The sequence below is a fragment of the Dicentrarchus labrax genome, unplaced genomic scaffold (genome assembly GCF_905237075.1).
Source record: "Dicentrarchus labrax unplaced genomic scaffold, dlabrax2021, whole genome shotgun sequence".
Taxonomy (NCBI): Eukaryota; Metazoa; Chordata; class Actinopteri; family Moronidae; genus Dicentrarchus; species Dicentrarchus labrax.
Window position 1 is genome coordinate 18,070,784 of NW_026136722.1, and position 23,984 is coordinate 18,094,767.

Consider the following 23,984-nt stretch of genomic DNA (forward strand, 5'->3'; position numbering starts at 1 on the left):
CGTAAATAGTATAAATACTCCATGGGATTATAATTAGCCTTACTCTGCGCATTTAGACACACTCAAGTGGAACTAAAACCTTATTGACTTCTGGAGACAATTTCATATTAATTGGATGCCTCTTCTTTTCTCACTCTGTCTATTTCTTTGGTTTGTTTTCGAGCTGCCGACAAACGCGCTGCCGTGGAGTAACAGAGAGCATAGCGGATTAGCATTAGCCACAGCACCGAACCCGAATGTAAAAAAAAAAAGGAAAAAAAAGAAAACGACACCACCTTCATCGCCGTCACCTGGGCCGACGACGACTCGCACTGATGGAGAGGGATGAGAATCAAAAGGGAGCTTTGAAGCTGTCTATGAAGAGCAACTAAAAAGCGCAAAAGGGGGAATCGATGTGAGAGGGAGACTGATAAGATAAGGCTGGTAGGGCTGTATCCCTCGGGTGGAGAGACGGCAGCATGGAGGCGAGGAGGACAGGGTTTCCTGGTGATACTGGGGCCAGGACATGAGAGGAATTAATGTGAATCTTGTCCGCCACCACCACCACCCTCTCAAACGCACACATAAACACACACACACACATACACACACACGCACACACTCCCATTTCATATTCCATCTCAGCATTCAGCATATGTCCTCCTCCCTCTCCCACGCTCCCTCCCTCGTTCTATCTCAGACCGGCCACAGATTTATCCCTTATTTTCCATCCAGAAGTGGGGGAAAGTTGTAAAGCTAATTAAGGAGCGGGGATGCGGCAGCTCGACAGATGTGCATTGAGATGGGTGCTATTGAGTAGCGGGGATAATGGTGTGTGGACCTGGTGGGCAGCGGGGTTGTGTTGGAGGGAGCTCCTACCTGGGCGTGCATGTTAATCAGCGCGCCTGTCTGTTGAGAGCTGGGGAATTAAGGGGGAAGGGAAGCGTGTCGCCAGCCTCCAGTGAAGAGACAAGCCTGGCAAGCTGATTAAGAGCACAAATTTGCCAGTTTGGTCAGACAGGGAGATATGTGTACGAAGGAGGAAAAGGGCAAGAAAAGTGTGTATTGATTAACAGTGCAGGTGGTGGTGGAATTCGAGGAAAAAAAGAGAAGAGGTGGGTTGAAATCTACCTACCGTTGTAAAACTAAATATTTCACAGTACTAGAAGGCGTCACAATACTTCAAAGGGGCAAAAAACCACGAAATGGCCACCACATATCTGCAGGGAGGAGTGAAAGTTGTTGATAAATGTTAATAACTTAATGATTTCTCGACCCGGTGCTGAGATTTCTGCCTGTGAAAACTCACTTTGCCAGCACTCTGAACAAAAAAAAAAAAGAAACTCGCAGCCTGATGAATTTCATGACATTCACAGTCTCCTTCACGTCCACACGCATTTACGGCTGCTCAGCAACGGAGGACGGGGCTCCAGTGTGAGCGAGCAACATTCCAGCGATGAAAGTGTCTGGCTTGTTCTCAGGCCAGAACCGCAAATGACAAAGACGTGCTATTCTTGCTGTATTTTACATCAAAAGGCTGGAATGTCCTGATGGTCAGTGACAGATAACCACTGAGATGACTTTAGATTTCACACAAAGCACTCATTTGGCCTTTAAATAACCAATGCCAGTTAACCTGCTTTAACTCACAATGCATGACAGTGTGCAACGTACAGGATGAGATGAGACTACTATACTGTATGTTTGTGTTAGATATTCATAGACAGTGCATGTAAATATCTCATTTCAAATCTAAGGTACCGAACTCACATTTACAATAAGGCTGACAACATCCTGTAATCATCTCTCATGGATACAAATCTACTATTAATGAAACAGGTCAAAAGGTTTGAGGATTATTTACGATTCATTATTACAATTAAATCCTAATCTTAACTCTCTGTGGATTTTTAGGCAATAATATCTCTGAATATTTGTAATCATGAGCAAGTATTAAATGGGGGAAGAAAACTGTGTTCCTTCAATGCTATAGTGAACACAATAAGAACAGATATAATAAAAAAAGAAAAGACAAGAACCAAGTTTTTAACATTAAAAACAGTAAATGGTTTTAATGGATAAATAAAGTCATAGTGATAATAATTACCTACAGTCCTTCTACATTGTCAATTAACACTGTTAGTGCTGAACCAATTAGTCGATTAATTGTCAACAATTTTATTACTCAGTTGTTAAAGTTATTTATCAAGTAAATAATCCCAAACATTCACTGCTTCCCTCTGGTTTATATCAGTGTAAATTCAATATCTTTGAGTTTTTTGAGACAGTGGGTCAGATCAAACAAGCGATGAAGACGTCTCACTTGATAACAGAAACAGTGATTAGTCTAAAAATAAAGTCTTTACGCAGCCATAGTTACAAAAACCTAGGACATAAAGGTGACCTGGTTGGATGCCAATTAGCAACATTTCTCATGTATGAAAGAGGCCGCTTTGAAAGCAACAGAAAACAGTTGACACAACTCAGCCTGCAATATGTCCAGATGGACAGAATTAAATGAGTACATGAAGAATAAACTGTGGAAATAGAGACTAACCGAAGGGGAGATTATGGACATATACATCATATATAGAGGGGTTTACATATTCGCAGCGGTTATTTAGTTACTTCCAACCTAAAGTCCTTTTTTATTAAGTATTGATGTCATGTTATCCAACCGCTCTGCTGCGATGGGAACAATTCACTTTCTGAATAGAAGTTTGAGGCCAAACTGCAGGCGGATATTTAAACTGGAGAAGAACAGATTTGGTTTAGTGACACCTTGTAAACGACATAAAAGTTTTTCACACATGAGTGAATAATAATTCACTCCCATAGACAGAAAGATGCACAGCTTTATGCTTTCTTCCCCAGATATCTGCAAGTTTTTAATTAGAATTATCTCCCTTTTCACCAACACAGCCTGATCTAATTTCTCCCTAATTGTTGTTATTTACACAGTAAAGGTTTACGGGTATTTATCGACATTTCCTTTTCCCAGATCTCAGTGCCGATAATGAGTGGGGAAATTATTTTTAACACTCAGTCATTATCTCTGTGTTCAAGTAGTCTTCCTTTTAATATGCTAATGCAGCTGATATAATCAGCTGGTAATTGTAAAACACTTCAAGTAGGACACATTTTGTGGCACTCGCTCCTGAATGAAGAAATCACAGCCAGTCGGCGGCACAGAGCTGCGGTATGATGTGCCGACGATCTGTTTGTGTTCTCGGGAGACGTTGTGGAGGGAACGCCCGCCATTCGATCCTGCATGGCACGAATCCAAATCACACACAGACTCCTATAGAAATGTGTAGGCTGGCGTGAAAGCCACATGGCTGTGTCAGTGATGCCACTTCTGCAGGTTTTTCCCTCTTTCTCGTCGAGCTTTTTATTCTTAAAAATCCACCTTTGATTAACCCTGATCCCCCCCATACAGGTGGTTTATACCTGCGTGCTATTCGTGTCACAACATCTTAAATGAATTTTTTTATTGTGTGTTAACCAGAATGATGAAAGAAGTGTTCTCCCCATGTCCTCCGGGGAAGCGAGTGCTTTTCTGCGGGAGAGGATGGGATCCTGACTTTGTTTTTCTCCTTCGGCTGTTATTTCCCTGAAGAGAAGAGCCGAGTGAAGGGAGCTATGAGTGATCGACTCTGCCTTTATTCTCCAGGTTTTCGGGGGATTTGAAGTTATTGAAAGTCTGGGGATGGGTGACAGCTCGGAGATGTCTGTGTGATGCCCATCAGGCGTGCGCCGGCCTGCGCCGTTGTGTGTCTGCGTGCGCGCACTCGCAGGCATGCATGCGTCCAGCCTCGCAGGCGGTGAGACAGAGGGCACAGGCTCTGTGTTCTCAAATACATGTTATTCTTGTGGCCAATCATTTCTGCTCACACATGACATCTCTGCCAGATTGATTTCATTCAGCTGTAGAGGGCGGCAAGATCAAACAAATGTTGTCTGAAATAGCGGCGGCGGTGCGGGGACGAGGAGGGGAGGGGGTCAGGGGTGGGAGGTTGCTTGCTTGGAAGATGAAGTGAGGGATGGAAATGGAGAGAGAGAGAATCAGTCATCCAGTCAGCACGGTGCCATGTGGTGACATGGTGTAGCGGTGGAAGGTGTTACTCTATAAACCAACAATCCTTTCAACAACTGCTCCTCTTCACAGAGAGGTGGCTTTTTTTTCTGTAGAGGTGGCGGTGGGGCCCTTTTCCTTCACGATGCCTCTGAGTACCCATGCAAGGAATAATGGATGCGTAATATGGAACGACAGCTTGCAGAGCACTATCATTAATGTTGTAATTCACTTTTAGTGTTTCTACTATTGCGCTGCAACAGGAGGCACAGATGTCACCTGAATCTGCTCCTTCTAGCAGCCAGAGCACACCCGGTTTTCACCAGCTGTCTTGGAACGCACCCTGCCAGCCCCCCCTGTGTGGGCAAATGTGGGCATGAGTCTGTGTGTGTGTGTGTGTGTGTGTGTGTGTGTGTGTGTGTGTGTGTGTGTGTGTAGTACATGCGGCCTTGTTTTGCTAGCCTTTTGAATACAAGTTGGACGGAGGATTTTTCATTAGATTGCATTTCATTATGTATATTTTGATTGTATGTTATTTGTGCACTTTTGCCATAAACTAATTCTGGGGATTAGTTTAAGGATAATTAATCATCCCTGCATGTCCTGTTAGGTATAGAGGGGTTTGCTTTTTAATCATTTCTTTTTCTAATCTTTAAGATGCATACAATGTGGTTTCACTTCTCCTTTTAGCCCCCCCCCCCGTATCCTCCTGTAAAGTTAATCCATCACTTGGAATGAGAGGATGACAACCATGTTTGGCAAAGCATTACAGAACAAACATCAGGCTATAAACTTGTACGCATTGGAAAAAGAAAGTTCTGTTTATCCTTTGATAATAATGCTCATCCTGGAACACATACCAACACATCCAACACTCTTGTCTTGATACATGGAAGGACTTGTGACGATCACAACCAGCCGAGCTGAAAACAGACGCTACGCTACCAGTCATACTTATATGCGAAACATGGTTTAAACATTGAAACAACAGACTTGAAACATTTCAAAATGAACAAAGACTTGACAATGAAGCAGTTATTGGGCAGGTTACATACTGAACTCAACCAGTGCTTGTTTCTTTTAAATGAATGACTTTCCAACAACAAATGTTAACAGGCACTTTATTTCAACCAATCAGATAACAGGGATGAGCCTGTGCCACCTCGCTGACCCCGCCTCTGAGTCGCCTTAAGGTTAAAGCAATGCAAATTCTGTGTCACATTCCTTAAAAGTGCAGTATTTTCTTTTCTGAGGCAAAATGCAGAACAATGAGTAGATAATGATATGGATTTCAAGGATAGCGGGCCTCTAATTGAAATAGGTGTAATTAGCATATTGTTTGTGTTTCATGCTGCACCGTAGGCCTATTTGTGTTATACTGGGACCTATATGGAAATGAGCTCTTTAAAAAAAAAAAAATCAACAGAAATGTATCCTATTTTTTTAAAAGGGGCACAAATTTACTGTGAAGATCATCCTGGCAAAACCACAGAGGGAAATGTCAGAAAGGGGAAAAAAAAAGGTTCAAAGAGAAAATAGCTGACTGACTCTGTAAGTGAAGCTAAGCTCAAAATGAAAAATGTTCATTATATGCCCGTCAAGGTGAAAGGAAGCCATCTCCTCGCCGCTGCAGTTAAAATGTCGACCTCTCCTTCTCCGAGGGCGAAAAGAGGAGAAATGTAAAAAGAGGAGAAAACGCTGCTGCTGCTGCTTGTGTGTGTGTGTGTGTGTGTGTGTGTGTGGTGCGTGCATACATGTTTTGTGTGTGTGTGTGTGTGTGAGTGACTGATCTGAGCTCCAGTTCAGACAAGGGCAGCGATGTTAATGGTGCTGCTCAGTAAAATGACCCTCACATCCGTTTCTTCATACATTTTACAGTGCTTCAGAAGTCCTCATATTTTCCCCTTGTCAGCAGCGTTTGTGTATCATCGCCGCGTGCGTGTGTGACCTCTACAACAAGCGTGTCGCCCTCTCGGACCTCCGCTTGTCTCTTTGTATGTACCTGCTCATGTTAAGGCTGTTAAGTCGCACTCAGGATGCGTTTTATTCAGCAGTGAAGCAGGATGTTACGGTCGACCTCTGCGGATCACAGATGCTGTCCCCGGTGCCTCATTACTGACAATTTATATAATCTAATGTTACTCGAATCACTTTTGGTAAATGTGTTTATTTCTACACAGCTCTCATTCAGAGCTAACACTGCAACCGCCACGATGCTACAAATCCCTGAAAAATAAAGCAGCAGGTGGGAGCTGAGCAGCTGACCACATTTTTTGACAAATAATTTCAGGAACAACCTTCATGGCCCGACTGCTAATGAGTGGAAGCCTCACAGTTTTGATTTGTTGGATTCTGTGCCTGTGCCAAGGCCCGTTACAATTTTCATAAGGATTGGATGCCAGCGTGGCCAAGCTCAACTATCTGTTATGGATTATGAGCTAACCTTCCACCTCACCATCTTATTTCTTACAGCAGTGGTTGAAAGATTTCAACTGGTTTTTTTATGAATCTGAGCAGCGACATTAAAGTACAACTGCTCCTAACTCGGTGCAGATATTATATCCCATCATTAGAAACTTCTCCACGGCTGCAAAGTTTTTATCGTTTTTGTCTTTGTAGTGTGCCAGTTAGTCGGGGGAATCTGGGAAGTTTCCGTCTGGTGACATTTTCCATCTCTTTTATCGTCATTAAATCTCATGAAAACACCAAAAGCAACAATGAATGTGCGCATTAACAAGTACTATGTGTGTATCAGAGCACGATATACAGTCTTCCTCTGCCATAGAGCTCCATTGTTGTATAAAAACACATCATTGAGCCACACTGTTGCATGAGTAAAATGTTCCTTCATTATCATGAACACACACTGTAGTTTATTTTAAGTCAATCCCACATGCACCATGCTGCTGCTGTAAAGGAGGATTCATGAAAATAGTAAAATAGTCCCCAATTAGTGCACATTTTCCTCTTGTTTGAGTAATGTTTGATAAAAAATACTGCGACCAGCCGTTAAAGGAAATTACTGAGCCTTTTTGAAAAAAGGAAACTATAGATGTTTTTAAAGATGTATGTCTTCAGTCGGGACTAAGGGGGCGTGGAGCTGAGAGTAGAGCTGAAATGATTGATGATTAATCAATAAGTTGCCAACTATTATATGAATCGCCTTTTGATAATAAAAAAAGGTCCAAATTTTCTGTTTTCTGGTTTCTTTAGTCCTCGATGACAGTAAACTGAATATCTTTGGGTTGTGGATTAAACAAGACATTCGAGGACGTCACAGTAGGTTTTGGGAAACAGTGATCAACATTTTTCACCATTTTCTGACATTTTATGGACCAAACAACTAATCGATTAATTGAGAAAATGATGGATGGATTAATTAATAATGAAAATAATAATAGCTGCAGCCCTAGCTGAGAGCCACAGGAGTCAATACTTCTACAGAGAGGAAGTAAATCTTTCTGGCGTTTCTCTTCTAAGTCATAGTCCCACGTCAATTAAAGGGACAATAACAGATATTGGGCTGGATGTTTGGACGATGTTACATTATTCTTCCATGTTTATGTTGAAGGAGAATGAAGATGAAGTGCTTAAATTGTAAACAATTTTACTGAAACTGAAATAGTAATGTCTTGCCTTTTATATAAAATAACTGAATTGAGTGAACATATCTTCTCTTTTTCTTACAGAAACTGATTTGTTAAGTGTGACGCTGACATTGGACTCCACTCTCAGCATCAGCAACAAGTGATTTCTACCCGTCTCAACACCTCCGACGTCCGACCTCCAACCTCTAACAGGTAGCATGACTCACTATCACAGGACACACAGAGCAGATGGACAATTCTGATGTTGTAGCATTGAGACTGAGGGGAAAATGCAGAGGATCTCCACACAGGATCAAATGTTCCAAAACCTTTTTGGAGAGGAGAATTTTTCATCAATCTTCATTCAAAATAGATTACATCATAACATCCTGCTGATCTCACAGGGAAGTTATCAAACAAAGACATACAATATATGTACGTATAAAGCTCATACAACCCTCTGGATTAACAAAAATGTTGTAAAAGAGTTACAGAAAAAGAGATACTAACTATTTAAACCTATATATATACTGTATATATAAATACAGTATTTTAAGAGGGTTGCAGCAGACCTCACTGACCAGAAACAATAATAAGAGGGAAAATCCGTTTCAAGAGTTTGTAGAATCTAATAAAACAGAGCACAATGAGAAAAAGACCATGTTATTTTTGCTCAGAAAGCTGAGTATAAAAAGTAAAGAAACTAATTTGCTAGGACTGAGTTGACCTGAAAGGAAAATTAATAAAACATAGAAATCTTTTTCAGTACACTGCTTCTGTACCTTCTCATTATTTAGCTCATCTTCTAATTAAAAGATGTCTCACCAGGTCTCTTAATACCATATTGACTTAAGTTACAAACCACTGGACAACAAAGAAATACCATTTTTCTTCTTTTGCCATTTTGTGTAATGAGCCACTGTTTCCACGTCTCTGCTGCACGGTGTGGAAAATGCTTTCTTCTTGTCAGCCGGTGCTATATGCAGCCGGTTAGAAGACATCAGAACAGACTCATTGGAATGATAATCTAGTATGTGTCTGCACTTACGGGGAATATCTCGAAGCATGTCAGACTTGCATCAAAGCCGTTGTTGTAATTTTCTTTTCAAGGGCAACTTGAAAGAGGAGTCAGGAAGAAAGTGGCTTTAGTTTCTTGTTTTTTTCCCTACAAGGCAGCCGGTTCAAAAGTAACCCAGCGCTCTCTGATGGAAGTGTAGGATGATTCAGCAGGAACCCAACAGCCCATCTGACTGATTCACATTTAAACATAAACAGAAATATGGCTGCTCCTGGGAGCTCCGCAGAGGAATGGAAAGTAGGCCCAAATTTCACAGCAGCAAATCAAACGTCTTTTTATTTAACTCTTCTTCTCTGTTTTCCCTTTTCTCCATGGCTCCCTGTAGCATTGTGCACACATAACGGCGCCTACTGATTGGGCTTATTTGAAGCACGTACCCTGACAAAAAAATGGAGAAGAGGAGATTTTCCCGTGTCACAACGGGATTGAATGTGGTTCTCCAGAAGAGGAGGGCCTGAGAGGATTATATGGCTCAGTGGGCGCTGCATTGTGTGGGGAGTGGATACAGCAGGTACCCACAGAATCCCAGCCAAGAGACAGACACAGTGTTGCTAGGGATAATGTTGCCTCCCAGCAATTAAACTCTGGAGGTTTTTGGAGTGGTTTAGGAGGAGGAAGCTTGTTAAATTATCCCATCGCTTCTTTCCCCTTTTTCTCTCTGTGTCGCTCTGCCTCTCCGTGAACCACTCTTCTTCCCTTTTTTTTACTGTTTCACTGCATGAAAACCTGAGAACTATAGGGGGAGTCATTTACCTTGAGTACTTTACGGCTTTATTGAATCCTCTCCTGTTGTTCCTTTGCATCTTTTTCAATCACATATACATCAAGGTAAACTGCACCTACACTCTCACTCTGCTGAGGTACAGTGACACTGAAAATGCCAAGAGCTGCCAGCTGATGGCAGCTTTGAATTAGGAACATATAATACATATAAGACACTGATGCTCTGAAATAGCAATACTAATCTAAACTGAATGCTTTATCTTAAGAATTCAGTCATAAAAGGTTACTCACTTTGTAACGTCACTCAATCAGGATTCAGTGGCTGTATTAATATTGCAAATGTTGATCCTCATTAGGTTAGTTGTACAATACACCTCCTATTAAACTTTTTCATGTTGTTTGTCAGTAGTTAAATTAGCCTTTGCTTTAGTAAATTCAAAGGTTTGTGCTTGTTAGGCCAAAAAGTTTGGTCTGTTTATTTATTGTTCTATTGTTTGATTGTGAGTTTGGACATCCTCAATACTTACTTAGTTGACTCAAATGACCTACCCTTACAGCTACACCCGTGGTAGAAATGAGCTCAGTACATTTACTAAATTCATCTACATATGTATATCTCTGAGGTACTTGAACTTTATTTGCATATTTATGCTACTTTATACTTCTACTCCTACTCATTTGACAGCTATAGTTACAGTTTACAGCGGCAGATTAAGATTGGTAAAAAGTAAAATGGTCGTATAAATTAAATTATAAATTACAGTGCGTTTTCATACAGAAAATGAAATTACCTGATGTAAAATTGTAAAATGTGCTCGACCTCGACCAGGTACAGTAAAATGCTGCTTCCACATTAATGCATCACGAATACATGTAAATCATTTTACAGTTATACTGTAAGGAGCCATTCCTCTTGCATTTTACTTTTGATATTTTAACCACATTCTGCTCTGAATATTTCTATTTTTGTATTTTTACTTTAAGTTAAAGTTATAATCCTTAAGATGTTCATATCCCATTTTAGATATTATTTGTGGCTCAATTTGCCTAATTATGCATACCTACAGCATGAGGTTGTTTGGTTGCCCTGCATCAGGTACCATTCTGTTTTTATTTTTGACAGAACAGCAGCCATCTGAGAATTCTGGGACCTGTAGTATTAAACTGTACCTGCAGTTACCGCAAGTTACCATGTGTGTCACCAAATCAACCGGGACTGAAATCCCAGGGATTATAATAAGTGTAAGTGAAGGATCTAAATTACAACAGAGAAGAAGTGACCTGCGTTCGAACAGACCCACTTGCTGTACATGATGCATTTGAGTACCACTTTTAAAACAGAGAACTTATTGTTCCCTGAAACTCGTGCTGAATTCACCTTGTCTTCATTTTGCCTTTGAGTTCAACCTCCATAAAACTCCTGTCTTGGTTTTGGTTTTATGGGGGAGGTGTTGCTCACTAACTTTGACCACTGTCCTCGTCCTCAGGCGAACAAACAGCCCATTTCAAAGGTGAAAGTCCATGGCATTCCTCTTGAAAAAAACAGTCTCTCATTTATTTCCAAATGTGACACTGTGCTTCCTAATACCCTTGGGACGTCTGTGTCCGTAGTTCCAGGTCGGTTCCCAACAGCACAGCAGTGCTGCGTTAACCTCTTTTCCATACCCCTACACACACAAACTCACACACACACCCCAAGGTAACTGTGGGTAGTAGAGCCCCAAAGCTTCGTCGTCCAGGACAAATTGGTAGCAAGCGGCTCATTTACTCGGAGCCGTCATGAATGGACTGTGCCGTGACTGTGTAAACAAGTGCAAAGACTCCCAAGGGCATTCCTGCATAAATAATGACTCCAAGAGATGTTTGCCATTTGTACCACTCACTGGTTGCAGACATGGGTCAGCTAGTCTCCTCTGTGGGGAGTCTTCAGTAAACAACAGCCGCCGTGTCCATTAACGACTGTGTGGAAAGTTTACCTGGTCACAGGTGCAAGGGCTGGTCTCCCAGGCTGGGGGATATTGGGAATTTATTTGGCTTCTTCTCCCGCTTGTTTGGAAGCTTTTGGTTTTTGGAGACTAACTTACGGCTTTCTGCTTTGGTCTGAAACATAGTAGAAGTAGTTTACAAGTTGACTTCATTCTATGTTTGTATTTAGTTGGTTTACAAGACAGGACTCCTCAACCAAAGTTGCATGGACTCAAAAGTAGTTATTTTGTCATGTGGACATTTGAGGGGTTGTGTTTTGTCATCCAGCCAGGGTAGAGATTTTGGCGGCAGGTGAGGAGTCAAAATGCATCACATCTCCTGTCATTTTAGCCCAGCACAGGGTTGTCTACAGTCTACTTTAAAAACACATGAAGAAATAGCTGAGTACAAGTGCCACTCATTTCTTTTGCTTTTGCTGGTCTTTGCCAGCCTGACAAACTGTGGGAGCTTTCTGTTGTTGGTGGTGGTCAATTTCAAACAAGTTGTTTTCCAGTTTTCTTACAAGGAGAATGTAATTATAATTATTGACACTCTGGAATTTCAGTAGTATGATTATCAACCTCCCCAAAGTAAAAGAAAATTGCTACAAATATTCTCTGTGTGAATGAACCCGAGGTTGACATTAGAGGAGGTAATATTGCTGTAAACAGTGCTTTTTGTAATGGTCGTATTTTGATTAAGCCGTCCACGTTCACCCCTGGTGTGTGACTAAAGATCCCTGTTGCTATGACTTAACAGGTAAGAGAATCTGCCTTTACTCATTTTGGAGAAATTGCAAAAAGTAGAGCAAAAGGTCAAAAGTGTTTTCTTCCATGAAGAAGTAAGCTGTTTATTAATATGGTAAGTAAGTCAGGTATCTTACCTAGGTATTAGACAATGAGATAATACTGGTTTACCAGTGAACAGGTTACTTTACTAATTAGGATCCGAGCAGCAACCGCTATTAAAAAAAAAAAAATATATTATTTCTTACAATTAATCACATTATTGGGGGCTGCATCATATTCAAAAAGTCATGAAACATGGCACAAAATATGGCGGTGGCGGAAATGTATGTGTCATATCGGTCTCGTACATGGGTGTGGCAAAATGGCTCGACAGTGCTCCGTGCTTAACGTAAATACGTTTTCCATGAGATGTAAACATGCACAGGTTGACTGAAGGTCTGTAGCATTGTCCCATGAAGCTGTCATTTTCATTACACACTGACAAAATTGTTATAGAGATGTAAAAAGGAAAGGACATATTATTATTGTATTATATTGTTGCCTAAATCTTAATATTTCCGATTTCCAGATGTGGCCAAGAAAACATTCTTGTGCAGCATTAAAACATGTGGTTGAATTGGTTGACGTGCTGCAAACCTCCACACAAGCTCACCAGTGACAGCATGACATCAAATCTTGAGCCAGCAACATCCACCGCAGTCATCACAGATTGAAACATCATCTTCACCAGCCAGTTTCATATGACCGATCATCAGCTGACTTAACCTGAGCAGCCATGCTAGAATACATTCCAATGTACAGAGTTAAGGGCTAACCAGAACTTTATCATTAGTGTGAAAGAATTTTTGTCATGAACTTGTGGACTATTAGGCCACTGATGAAAAGTCAAGTGGAATTCAGTCTTTAAGACCCTCCATCTGCTGTTTTTTTCTATCCATGCAGTGGATTGCTATGAAATGTGCTGCTGAGATATTCACCTCTGGACCTACTGACTGACCGTCATCCCTAAAACCACACAACTGTGGCTAAAAACTGCCACTGAACTGCACTCCTCCTCTTCCTCTTCACTTTGCTCAAGAAGCAGTGGTGCACTGACCTGATATCATCTCCCGCTCTGTGAGCATTATGTTCTTTTGACTGTTGTTACTGCACGTCAGTAGCTGCCGGGAACTCTACAGTCAGCTATGTTTTTAGACGGCCACCCAGGCTGCAAGCAGCACTCCAAATTGTGTTTCATAATTGTTTGGCATATAGGTTTCCGCTCCAAGCGTGGGTTTGAGGGAGAATGGAAAGCAAGAGGATGTGTCAGTGGGAGAGAGGGGAAGAAATAAAGAGGAAGACAAAGCAACACCCACTCCTCATTAGCTTACACATTGCATGTATCCCTTATCCTGTAAGATAACATTTGAAGAAGGAGGAAAAAAAGAAAGCGGAAGCCCACATCAACTGCGCCACAACATGGGATGGAGATATAAAACAAATCTCCACACTTAGACTCTGCCATCTGTTCATCTTGGAGAAGAGCACGCCTTTGCGACACTTTTTTCTCCCCTCCCTTAGAAACCATCAAGCTCTCTCAGAAACCATACAGCTTGACAAAGTGACACGCCTGGATGCCAACCCTGTGGCTGCATGTTTTCTTTTTCCCCCCTTCACTTTTTTTCTTTCCGGATAGTTTGCATATCTAAATCCAGTTTTTGATAGCATATGCGAAATACAATGTGACATAATACAATTTGAGCTCCATGTGAGAAATGGAATTATCTTGGTCGTGATTGTCAGCGCTGTGTTACAGTAATCACTTTCTTCCAGGAGCGAAGACGTGACTCACTCACAACTTGACCTGCTGTCATTATCTATTCACTCTGACAGTATTTATGCATTTGGCTTGATATTTTGTTTTCCTTCAGGTGAATTAGAAATGAATTCAGAAATAGAATAAATAAATAAAGGAATGATGAAAAAATGAGTAATCCCCTTGCAAATTGGAAGGAGTAAATCCCACCGGCAGTAAATCCCCCACTGTTTCTTTCGCTCTCTCGTTCTTGCTCAAAACGCTGTTTGGATGCTTCACTGAAAGTGGTCGATCTTCCAAGTGAAGACACGTCATGGGCTGCTTCTCTGTGATCTCCACAGCCAGACAAACTCCCCGGTGGTCTAATTGACACAGGATGTGTTTTCCAGGTCTCCAGAGGAAGGTCACATCACATGAGTCCGACACACCGTGGAGATGCACAGAACCAAGCAAAGGCACTAATTGTACCGAGTGACTTGTTAGATTTTGCAGAGATCTTGTATATTTACTTTTTCACACTGCGAGTAACTGTACACATTCTGGTTTACTTACCAGCTGATTCGCCATTCTAAATTTAAAGTTGAGGCCCAGATTAATGTATTTGGGATCAAATATTGCACCTGTTGAGCTGTTCCACCATTGTGGAAATTTGATTAAAATAGGAAGATGTGTGGCTGGGTATTATTTTTGTTAATCTGTACCAATACAATACCTGAATTTCACCAATTAATTACACACAGTTGTATTACTTTTCTGCTACTCCCCACAAATTCAGTTTCCTGTCAGAAATTCTGTTTGACAGCAAGATAAAGCTATAAAGATACTGTAAATCACATAATTCACACCTGTCTGCTCCTCCAAACTGGGGACGTGCCAACCGCCATCTACTGGAGGTAGTACACTGACTATATGGATAGGGGCCTAATACAACCCCACTTCAAAAAGACCCATACTACCCCTTTAAGGAATCACAAACCTTTTGAAAAGAAACATGTCCTAGGACACCACAGATGGACCAGGTGAAAGCATTTCTGAGTAGCCTAGCTTCTTCTGACAACAATACATTGCACGCCCAGCTAAGACATGTGACGACAATACAGCTGGCCTGTAAATGAAGGTAGTAAACAGCTCAGGGTTCAAAAATTAATATGGATACATTAATTGTTGACATGGAACCGAACCACCTTTCCTCCTGACTGCCACGGATTAAGTGGAGCACGTGTCTCTCTGTGTTTTGGGCATTAGTGTCTGGGCAGTGCACCCCTCCCACTCGCCTCTGCCAAGCGGTGACACATGGCCGGCTATGCATCATTTTTTGAGTGTTTGGTTGAAGCTTCATCCTCTCTCCACGGCCCCTCAGCCTGTTTCCACAGCCCGTAAAGAGGACATCCATCAGGACAGGTGTAATTTGCCATGCAGTCACGCTTCCCTGCTAATACAATTTGTTAACCAGTTGTTAAAATGTGTGTGTGCATGTGTGAATGCACAGTATGACCCTTATGTTTTCAGGGATTTGCTATATTTTCTTTGAACTTTGAATAACTTTTACTTCACTTTTAGAATTCATTCTATTTTTCATTCATCTCCTTTGAGTTTTCAGCTGTTTTTTAAGGACACTGACGATCGTAATTGGCTCGTTGGCTAATTAACTTTTGTTTTATCGAAATAATTAAGAATTTGTTCAAAGAAAGGCAAACTTTTCTTTTAATCTCGTCGAACATGGTCTAGATGAAAAGAGCCCTGAGCTTTCAACTCGTAGAGATACAATGATAATTTGCAGGCTTAACTGCTATTTACAGGCTGAGAGCGACATGGCAGTGCATGATGGTCCGTGCTATGTACTTCACACCCCAAACTATTTGGTGCTCAGTGACATCGAGGTGACCCAGAAAATTCTATGTCATTAAATGCTTGGAGGATTTTTCGCCACTCACCACGGTTTGTTCTGAGCTCAACAACACGTTGCTTGTTTCTCCCGCTGCAGTTTTGAGTGTCATCTTTTTGTCTGTCCTGCTGTAATGAAATTCTACAATTACTGAGCTCTTCAGGCCTGTTTGTTTTGTTTTCCTACTGCTTCCCCCAGTCTTGCATCACAGTCACAGCTTTGCACTGAATGCTACCGAATGGGTTTCCTAGATACCCTCACACAATGCAGTTTAATTCTGGTTACACAACACTAGATGTCACTCCAATGTTCTGAGATTAGTTTGATGTGACTGCATTTGCCCACATCCTAGGTGGACATCCCTATTCGCCTTTTAGTGCCTTTCCACACATCGGCTTGCATGCTTTCACATCACATTACATCACATATCCCCATAGTTAACCATGGATCAAATGCTTGTGTCATCCAAGTCGGAGATGCTGTCTCAGATAAGCAGATTTAAAGTGTGTGTTATTTGAGCAGAAAACTGAAGAGGGGTTAGCACTGTGGTGTGATCCTGGGTCTCAAGGGGAGGCTCCCGCTTGTCAGAATGTGCTGTTGCAGGATCTTCCTGATGAAGTCATTAAGAAGTCATTAAGAAACCATTAAGAATCATTAAGTCGGCGAGGTGGCACTCCAATGCGCGCACAGCGAAGCGGCAGGCATCAGGAAAAACTTGTTAATCACGCAGTTTATTTGTTTCCCCAGTGTGAGACTGTAAATACTATGACAGTGTGTTGAAGTGTGCATCCTAATGAAAGTCTGTATTAGCTCCTTTGCCAGTGTGTGAACGCCCGTCTCCAGAGGGGCCACTCTCATCATCACACAATGGCTGCCTCCTCGCCAGCTTACTCTCTAAAGCAATAACAAGACCACGCGTTTCTGATTCTGTTCACTCATTTTCCCCTTAATCGGCCAGGTGGCTGATTTATAAAATGGCAGGGATATCAGGGAGCGCTGCGCTTTGTTTTTGTCCTTTCTGTTTCGATCTGTGGTCTTTGGGCTGCCCGCTCTTGTACGTCCATGGGTATGTGTCACAGAGTGTCTGCACTTGTGGTGCATATAGGCGTGCCCTTGTTGTGTTTTTCCAGCTGATTGTATGCGACCACTAGAAGCCCCATACTGTGACAGGTCGGGAGGAGGAGACCGCCGCTTGAAAAACCACTGAAGAGCTCTTATCTTACTCATTAGGCCATAGCGAGATGTTGCCTTCCCCCATAATTATCTCCATATAGTAATCTCTCATTAGGAGGTCCCTCTAAACCAAACCCTCAGAGACACGGGGCTATCTCCAGGATGAGGAGGGAGGGACGAAGGCTCAGGTGCCGGCTGGCGCTGCTATCAGCCAGAATTAGGCTCCGTGGGGCGAGCACTGACGTAAAAAAAAAGGTCCTTCATGACAGGAGGTGAGGGCTAGAACTTGTATGTCATTTTATTTCTAGTGGGTTTTTTTTCTTACCAAGAAATTACTCTAAAATACACAAAATAGCATATGAAATAACCCTGGAGAAACTAACGATTTACAGAAGAAATAACCTGAGATACTCTTGAACTTGTCAAGGAGACCAATTTAGAAAAATATGCCAAACAGTTAAAATTTGCAGAAAAGAGCTCAGAGGCTGCGAGATGCGATGCATCAGGCTGTGCAGCATAATGGCTGACAAAATAACCTGAAGTGCCAAAGAGAAAAAGCTTCAACTTCCGATCCTTTTCTTTGATTTTTCTGCTTTGTGCTTATTTCATATTCTTCCACTTCTGGTGGCTTCAGCCTCTGTCTTGGAAGTTATTAAGTGACTGTGTTAGCTATCACACTGCGTGATAAAACACTTCCTGCAATTAGCTGTGTTGCTTTTCCTCAGGTTGCTAAAAACACTACACTACATACAACTGTTTACATTTGTCTCTAAAACTGTGAGTGGCTGCTTATGTCCTGTTAGCAAAAAAAAGAAAGAATATTCTCAGTTTTCTTTCTCATTTGATACAATCTATGTTTACATTTATAACAAAGTGTGGCGCTGTGACACGGGAGACCGCTCTTCTTTTCCCTTTTCTCCCTAGTCAGCGTTGGTTTCCTTTATCCACCAAGTAGATTTTGTGCCTGAGATCAGAAAGCAGTCACATGAATCATTTTTTTGTAACATTGCATTTTGGATGGTGCAGACAAATGTCTTCCTGCTGATAGGGGCGTCATATCAAGGAACACTTATTGCTTGAGCATGAAAGTCCATCCTTGACCTTTGTTTGATGAAAGTTCGTCCTTGACCTTCGTTTGATGAAATAAATCTTTTCTGAAGCTTTCAGCAGCATCTCAGTCTTCCTTTATTCCAGCTTCCCAGGTTCATGCAGTCTTAAATCTCTAATGTAGTCTTATGACATTGTTTTGGAAGAAAATTACAAATTAAATATTCGGACTTTTAGTTTGGAGGACTTGGACTTTTACGTGTATTCATTAGACCCAGTGCCTGAAATGGGCCGGTACTTACCAGTACTGAGTAGCGGCACTTCTGAATTTTGTCCATACGAGTACCCTTACTTCTTATTGAGTACCGCCACCTCTGGTGAGCACAGCCGTACCCACCATGGAGGTCACCAGTATTTTTTCCAAGGGGCAGACAGTAAAAGTCGTGAAGTAATAGTTTTTTGGGAAATCATTTTTGGACCTCTGTATTTGTAAAACCCTGGTGTAAACACATAGCTAGCTTAATGCTAAAAAACAGCACTAAAAATGTTAAAAATCATAAAAACCAAAAGAATTAGGCTTATGTTGTGTTTAGGGTTAAGCTTGTGCTGAAGCACATTTTTTGGTCCAATTCAGGTACAGGTTGGACCCGTTTGGTCAGTGGCTTTACGGTTGTATTTTTAACTTCATTTTAGAGCTTGTCCAGTGTCTAGTTCATAGATTTAAAGAAGTACACACCTACATGCTAAACACTGTGGCCCCCATGAAAACACCTCATCAGCAGCTCTAACGCAATATATATCTGTCATCTTTGACATGCTCTGGGGCTTCTCTCCAGCTCTGGGGCCCCTAAAACATCCAAAATAAACAATAAAAAATGCAGGTGTGTTCAACAAAGCATTTCACAGCCTAGTAAATCACTGCATGAACTTTTACTGCTGTTTGCAGCCATCGAAGAATATTGATATAAATGCTGTCAAAACACCAGCAAACCTCCATGACACATGGCTTTCAGTTGCATTATTCAGCTTATGGATGCGCCTTTGTCCGCACATTTGGCTCGACACCTCTCCCCACTGCTTTTCTACCCAAAAACACAACCCTCCTGCTGACCGTATGACCCGGGTCAACCAACTTCTCTCAGGGATTAATCCTTGCTGTGTGTAAACACATTAACTGGCAATTAATATGGTGATTCTGCTCCAGATGTGCTTGTAAAAGTGGAGTTTGGACTTGGCAAGCAGATTTTCTGATCCATATGGGTTAGCTGCAGAAGCAATATTCCACCTGCTCCTGCTGCCATTATTTTTCACACAGGCAAACAAATGCCCCAAATGAGGGCCACAGCATTTGGTTTAGCGGCGCTGATGAGGGGGGGCGCCTCATTCTTGCACCATTCATATACACCTGGTTAGTATGTGTTGAGACGTGGCAGAGAATCTGTTTCTGCTCTTCCGTTATGTTAATTTCAGTCCTCCCACACTTGGAACATGATGATGTGAGGGTTTCATCAACAGCTGCAACTGTCTGTCGAGTGATACAACATTACTGCAGTATCAGTAGTTTTCTGTCAACTAGTTAAAGTCGACAAACTTTCACTTTCGGATTGCATTGATAACGTGAAAGAAAATGATGTAAAAGGTGGAAATAGTGAAAGCCTGTAGCAGGGGCTCAATCCCGTCTGTGGCATTTCACCTCACCTGCTAACTCAGGCACACAAACGGCCCACGAATCCTCCGAATTGTGCTAAATTACTTTTTTTTATCGATCCTTATTTTCAAGCCATGTAATTTAATCCTCCTATTACTAGGCCTATATATCATCTTTGTTTATAAAGGGCGATCAATAAAAAATAATACTGACTCTCTTTGAAAATGAATCAATGTGAAACATGATGCCGCAGTATTATCATTCAAAAGCAGTGTGGCAACCTGATCTGCCTCAGATGTACTGTCACAGCTTCAGTGGCAAAGGTCTTATCTGACTGGCAGCATGGAGGCATTAAAATAAAACAAACAGGGAAAATAACACACTGAAGCAGATAAAACTCATGCCGTGTGTCAACCAGAAACTTAATTCTGTACCCTGCACATTGGATGACTGGATGTCGTGTTCGCCTGTTGCTTTGCAGCCCTCAGGTTTTCTCAGTCAGGTGCATGCAGGTCACAGCTGAGACATTGTATAATTCCTGCTGAGATGATCAGTCGCATCAACCAGCTGCAGGAAGAGTGATTGCACACAAGCTCTGTTAACTCCCGTTCTCATCAGGATTTCCTCAAAAAAACCACCCACTAATTCCGAATTCAGAGCAGCAGCAAAACAAGTGGCTAGTTTTCATGTCACACATCCTCTCAGTTTGTTTTTTTTCCCTCCGCCACATGAATTGCAGCACTCTGATCATCCACGAGATAGACTCCATGATAGAAATATAAATGTGTGCATATTTTAAAGCTGTCCTCTGTAGAAAACACCCACATTTGAATGTGTTTGCACTGAACGATCGCAGGATTCCCATGCTGGTTGCATCAGTTCCTTCCTTGCTCCCTGCCTGTACCTCAGTGTGATTAAAAAGCAGGTGTACAAAAAGACATTTATCTTATTTGTGACATGACATGTGACTCTTGTGTATTGAAAGTCATTAAATGTTCATCTTGCATGTAAAAATAACCCTCATATGCAGATATTAACATTGATAGTTGAGTGCCTTTATTATAGTCTTATGCAGGAATTAGCAGAAACCCATGAGAAAAAGAAAGTAATAAGTATAAGCTGGAAGTCTAATATTCAGTGATAATCCATATAATATGATATAATATCCACTTTAATCAAATGCAAGTGTATTGTAAACAAGGCAACAAAGAAAGTGAGATTGTACAAGATATCCAGCTTTTCCTGATTAGAACATTTAACTAAGCCATTTTAAAAAGGACCATAAAGACAGATCACCAGAACTACCAAATACATTTTGCGGCAAACATTATTCAGCATAAACCTGTCAGACTGGTTTCTGGAGGACTATAATATGTAATATATGTAATAATTTATAATACTGGGTCATATTCGGCAGGAAATTAGAAGATAGAATTATAAAAAAAAGGAGGAACTATTGCTTTATGGCACAAAACAGAAGGGTGCTATTAATGTGATGCAGACAGGGCTCAAGGGTACATATGCTTCAAAATAACAAGTTGTTGTTACTTCTTCTCAATGCAAAAATGGTCCTCAATTGAATGCTTGGAGAAAAGTCTGTTAAAGTCATTTGTTTTTACCTGAAGTTATAGAAGTAGTTGTGAAGTGGAGGTCGTTGTTGGAAAGGTACTGTACAGACACTGGTTGACCATTGTGATCGATGATCGACAACCATATCGTTTGAAGCACAGTGGGGGAGAAAACATAGAACATGTGTCTTGTTCAGTAAATAAAAACTAAAATAAACACTTGAGGTGACTTCTTTGCTAATATCGACCATGTCATAGGAAACACTGGGATTTGTAGGGAACATGACTTTAGTTTTACTACCACCAATATCCCCACTGACTACAAAGGAATCACAATTAATTGGTAGATTTTACTGTTTAAAATTCCTTATGTGGCACTTTTAAAGGCAGTGGGGAAGCTTTGGCTTAAATTAGACATCAGCAGCAAGAAACTAAAACAGGATACCATGCTGCTGGCTGTTTTTCGAGTAACGGCCACAAACCTCCCACTCTCCGCCACATGGGGTCTGTCCTCCAGCCCGGCCCGGATGGACTACTGCTCCCCTGATGGTTGTATCCTTTCCCCTGAGGTCCGCCGTGTGCCGACGGGTAAAGGGGAGAGATGCACTAGCAGACGCTGGCCACAGTTGCTCTGCCTGGCATGAGCATCGTGTTGGCTCCGGCCAGGCCCGAGTCTTCCAAGAGCTCTGTCTTTTCCGGCCGGCCTGAGCGCCCGCATGGGGCCTGGCATGCTGTGCGTGAGCTTGGCATCCCGGACAAACAACAGGAGGTGGAGGCATCCTCGCTCTTTCTCTCTCCTGATGATCTGCTCCAAGGACGATTTCCCTTCTCTCAAAACTGGCTGTGGTTACGCACACAACAGCAGCAACGTTTACAGACCTTCAAAAGGAATAGAATAGAACAAAAAGGAACTGAGGGAAAAGGTTTGCTTTGCTTGATTCGTGTTGTATAGAATGTCATCCAGGCTAATTAAATTGTATTCATGTTTGGATACGGATATATTGACTTGCAGAAAGTGCATGCAGAATCTGTGGTAGGGCCTTGGCCTCTGTGCTTGAAAGACTGAACATATTTGCCAGTTTTTCTCCATATCTGCTAATGATGGAATACAAGCTAATGACATGTTTGTTACTGCTGGGATGACATTGTCCTGATAATCAGGCTGAATTTGCTCTTTCACTGCATTATTTACTCTGACATTGTATTCACATTAGCCAGTTTGTGTTTGGGAGGGGCTGTTATTTTTTCCCTAATCAATCAATAGTGATTAACATATCTGTCTCGTCATTATGAGTTGTGACAGAAGTGGACAGCAGCAGCGGAAGCTTGCGATGGTTAATGTTTTTCCCGCCCTTCGCAGAAATGTGTTGATTTACGAGTTCCATTTCCTAAACTGGGAAACAGCCATCAGTGAACCCAAAACTAAACCTACAGTATTTGAATCTCTAAAAAATTAATTAATGACAATTCAGACACAAAACCAAAACAAAAAGTTAAAATGTTATCCAAGTAGTTTCGTGTTTCATCCACGTCTGGCTCGCTCACAGCACGGACACATATAGCCTGATGATGGCAGTCAACAGAATCCTTCATAGTCTCAACTATGCAATAATGTAACAGCTTATTAAAAACTCAAATCTTTCTGCTTTTGGGAAACAGTGCTGGATCTGACCAGATTATTGGTAAAGACGTGCCTCTTTATCCCACATTGTGCTTTCAGAGTGTTTACCCAGAGGATTTTTTTAAATTCAGACTATTACAGGTCCCTGCTTAATGTTTCTTGGAGGCGATTGCATGCTCTTGGAAGAACAAGAACAATCTGTGGAATTTCCTCACGGCTGAAAGGAATGACTTTTCACTTCACTCTTGAAAAGATAAGCTAGTTCACGAAAAACCAACTGCTTTCCACGATTTCCTGGAGCAAGTGATCTAACTGGGCTGGTTTTCTTTGGGTTTGTTTTGTTGTTTTTCATCTGTTTGTACAGATTCTGCTTTTGTGTTTTTTTACAATTTTTTTAACATGTATTTTCTGTTTTGATTGTTTGCTTTGATTTGTTTGATTTCTTTTTCTCTCAGTTTTGTAATTATATTTGTTTGTCAGTATTACTCATCCTATTGTCTCCCATTTTTTGAAAAAAGAAACTACATCATAAAAGTGTATAACCAACAAATATAACAAATTATGACGTTGACACAATATTAATAATGTAAGTCATGCATAAAATGATCAATAACAGCATCACAAAAGGAACCAATAACCTGATAGCTAAATATTATCACCAACATCTAAAAGTTTGACAAAAAGCAGAGACATTTTTCAAATCATCCACCACCACCAACATGCTTTACAAATGTAATTGTGTGATTATTAGTCATTTTATTTTTTATTAGTCTGTTTGCCCCTGCTATTTGTACAAATAGCAGGGGCAAACAGTGAAGCATTAATACTGTCCAATAAACATGCACTTTATAATGTAGTACTTTAACAGAACATCTTGGCATATTAGTCATTTAAAAATGATCTAATGCATACATATAAATAAAGAATTTACATTTACAAATAAAAATCATAATTTAAGAATTAGAATTGCAGGCTGTGACAAAGGCACCCGTGCTACACAAATCTGTGTAGGAACTTTCAAGTTTATTGTTGTATTTACAGCAAAAAATCACAACGAAGAAGTCCACTAAACACCTCGGAGAGAAACTAAA

General features: G+C 41.2%; 1 protein-coding gene across 7 annotated transcripts in view; it reads left to right on the top strand.

The window, feature by feature from the left end:
- The window catches only part of LOC127356659 (RNA binding protein fox-1 homolog 3-like), a 468,674-nt gene that overhangs the window by 156,925 nt on the left and 287,765 nt on the right, over positions 1-23,984 (top strand). For 6 of the 7 annotated variants that reach the window (XM_051388636.1, XM_051388632.1, XM_051388628.1 and 3 more), the window contains exon 3: positions 7,744-7,854. The exons of the other annotated variant lie outside the window; for it this stretch is intronic. The gene's annotated coding sequence lies outside the window, so the exon portion shown is untranslated. The remainder of the gene's footprint in view (positions 1-7,743; positions 7,855-23,984) is intronic. 7 annotated transcript variants of the gene reach the window in all.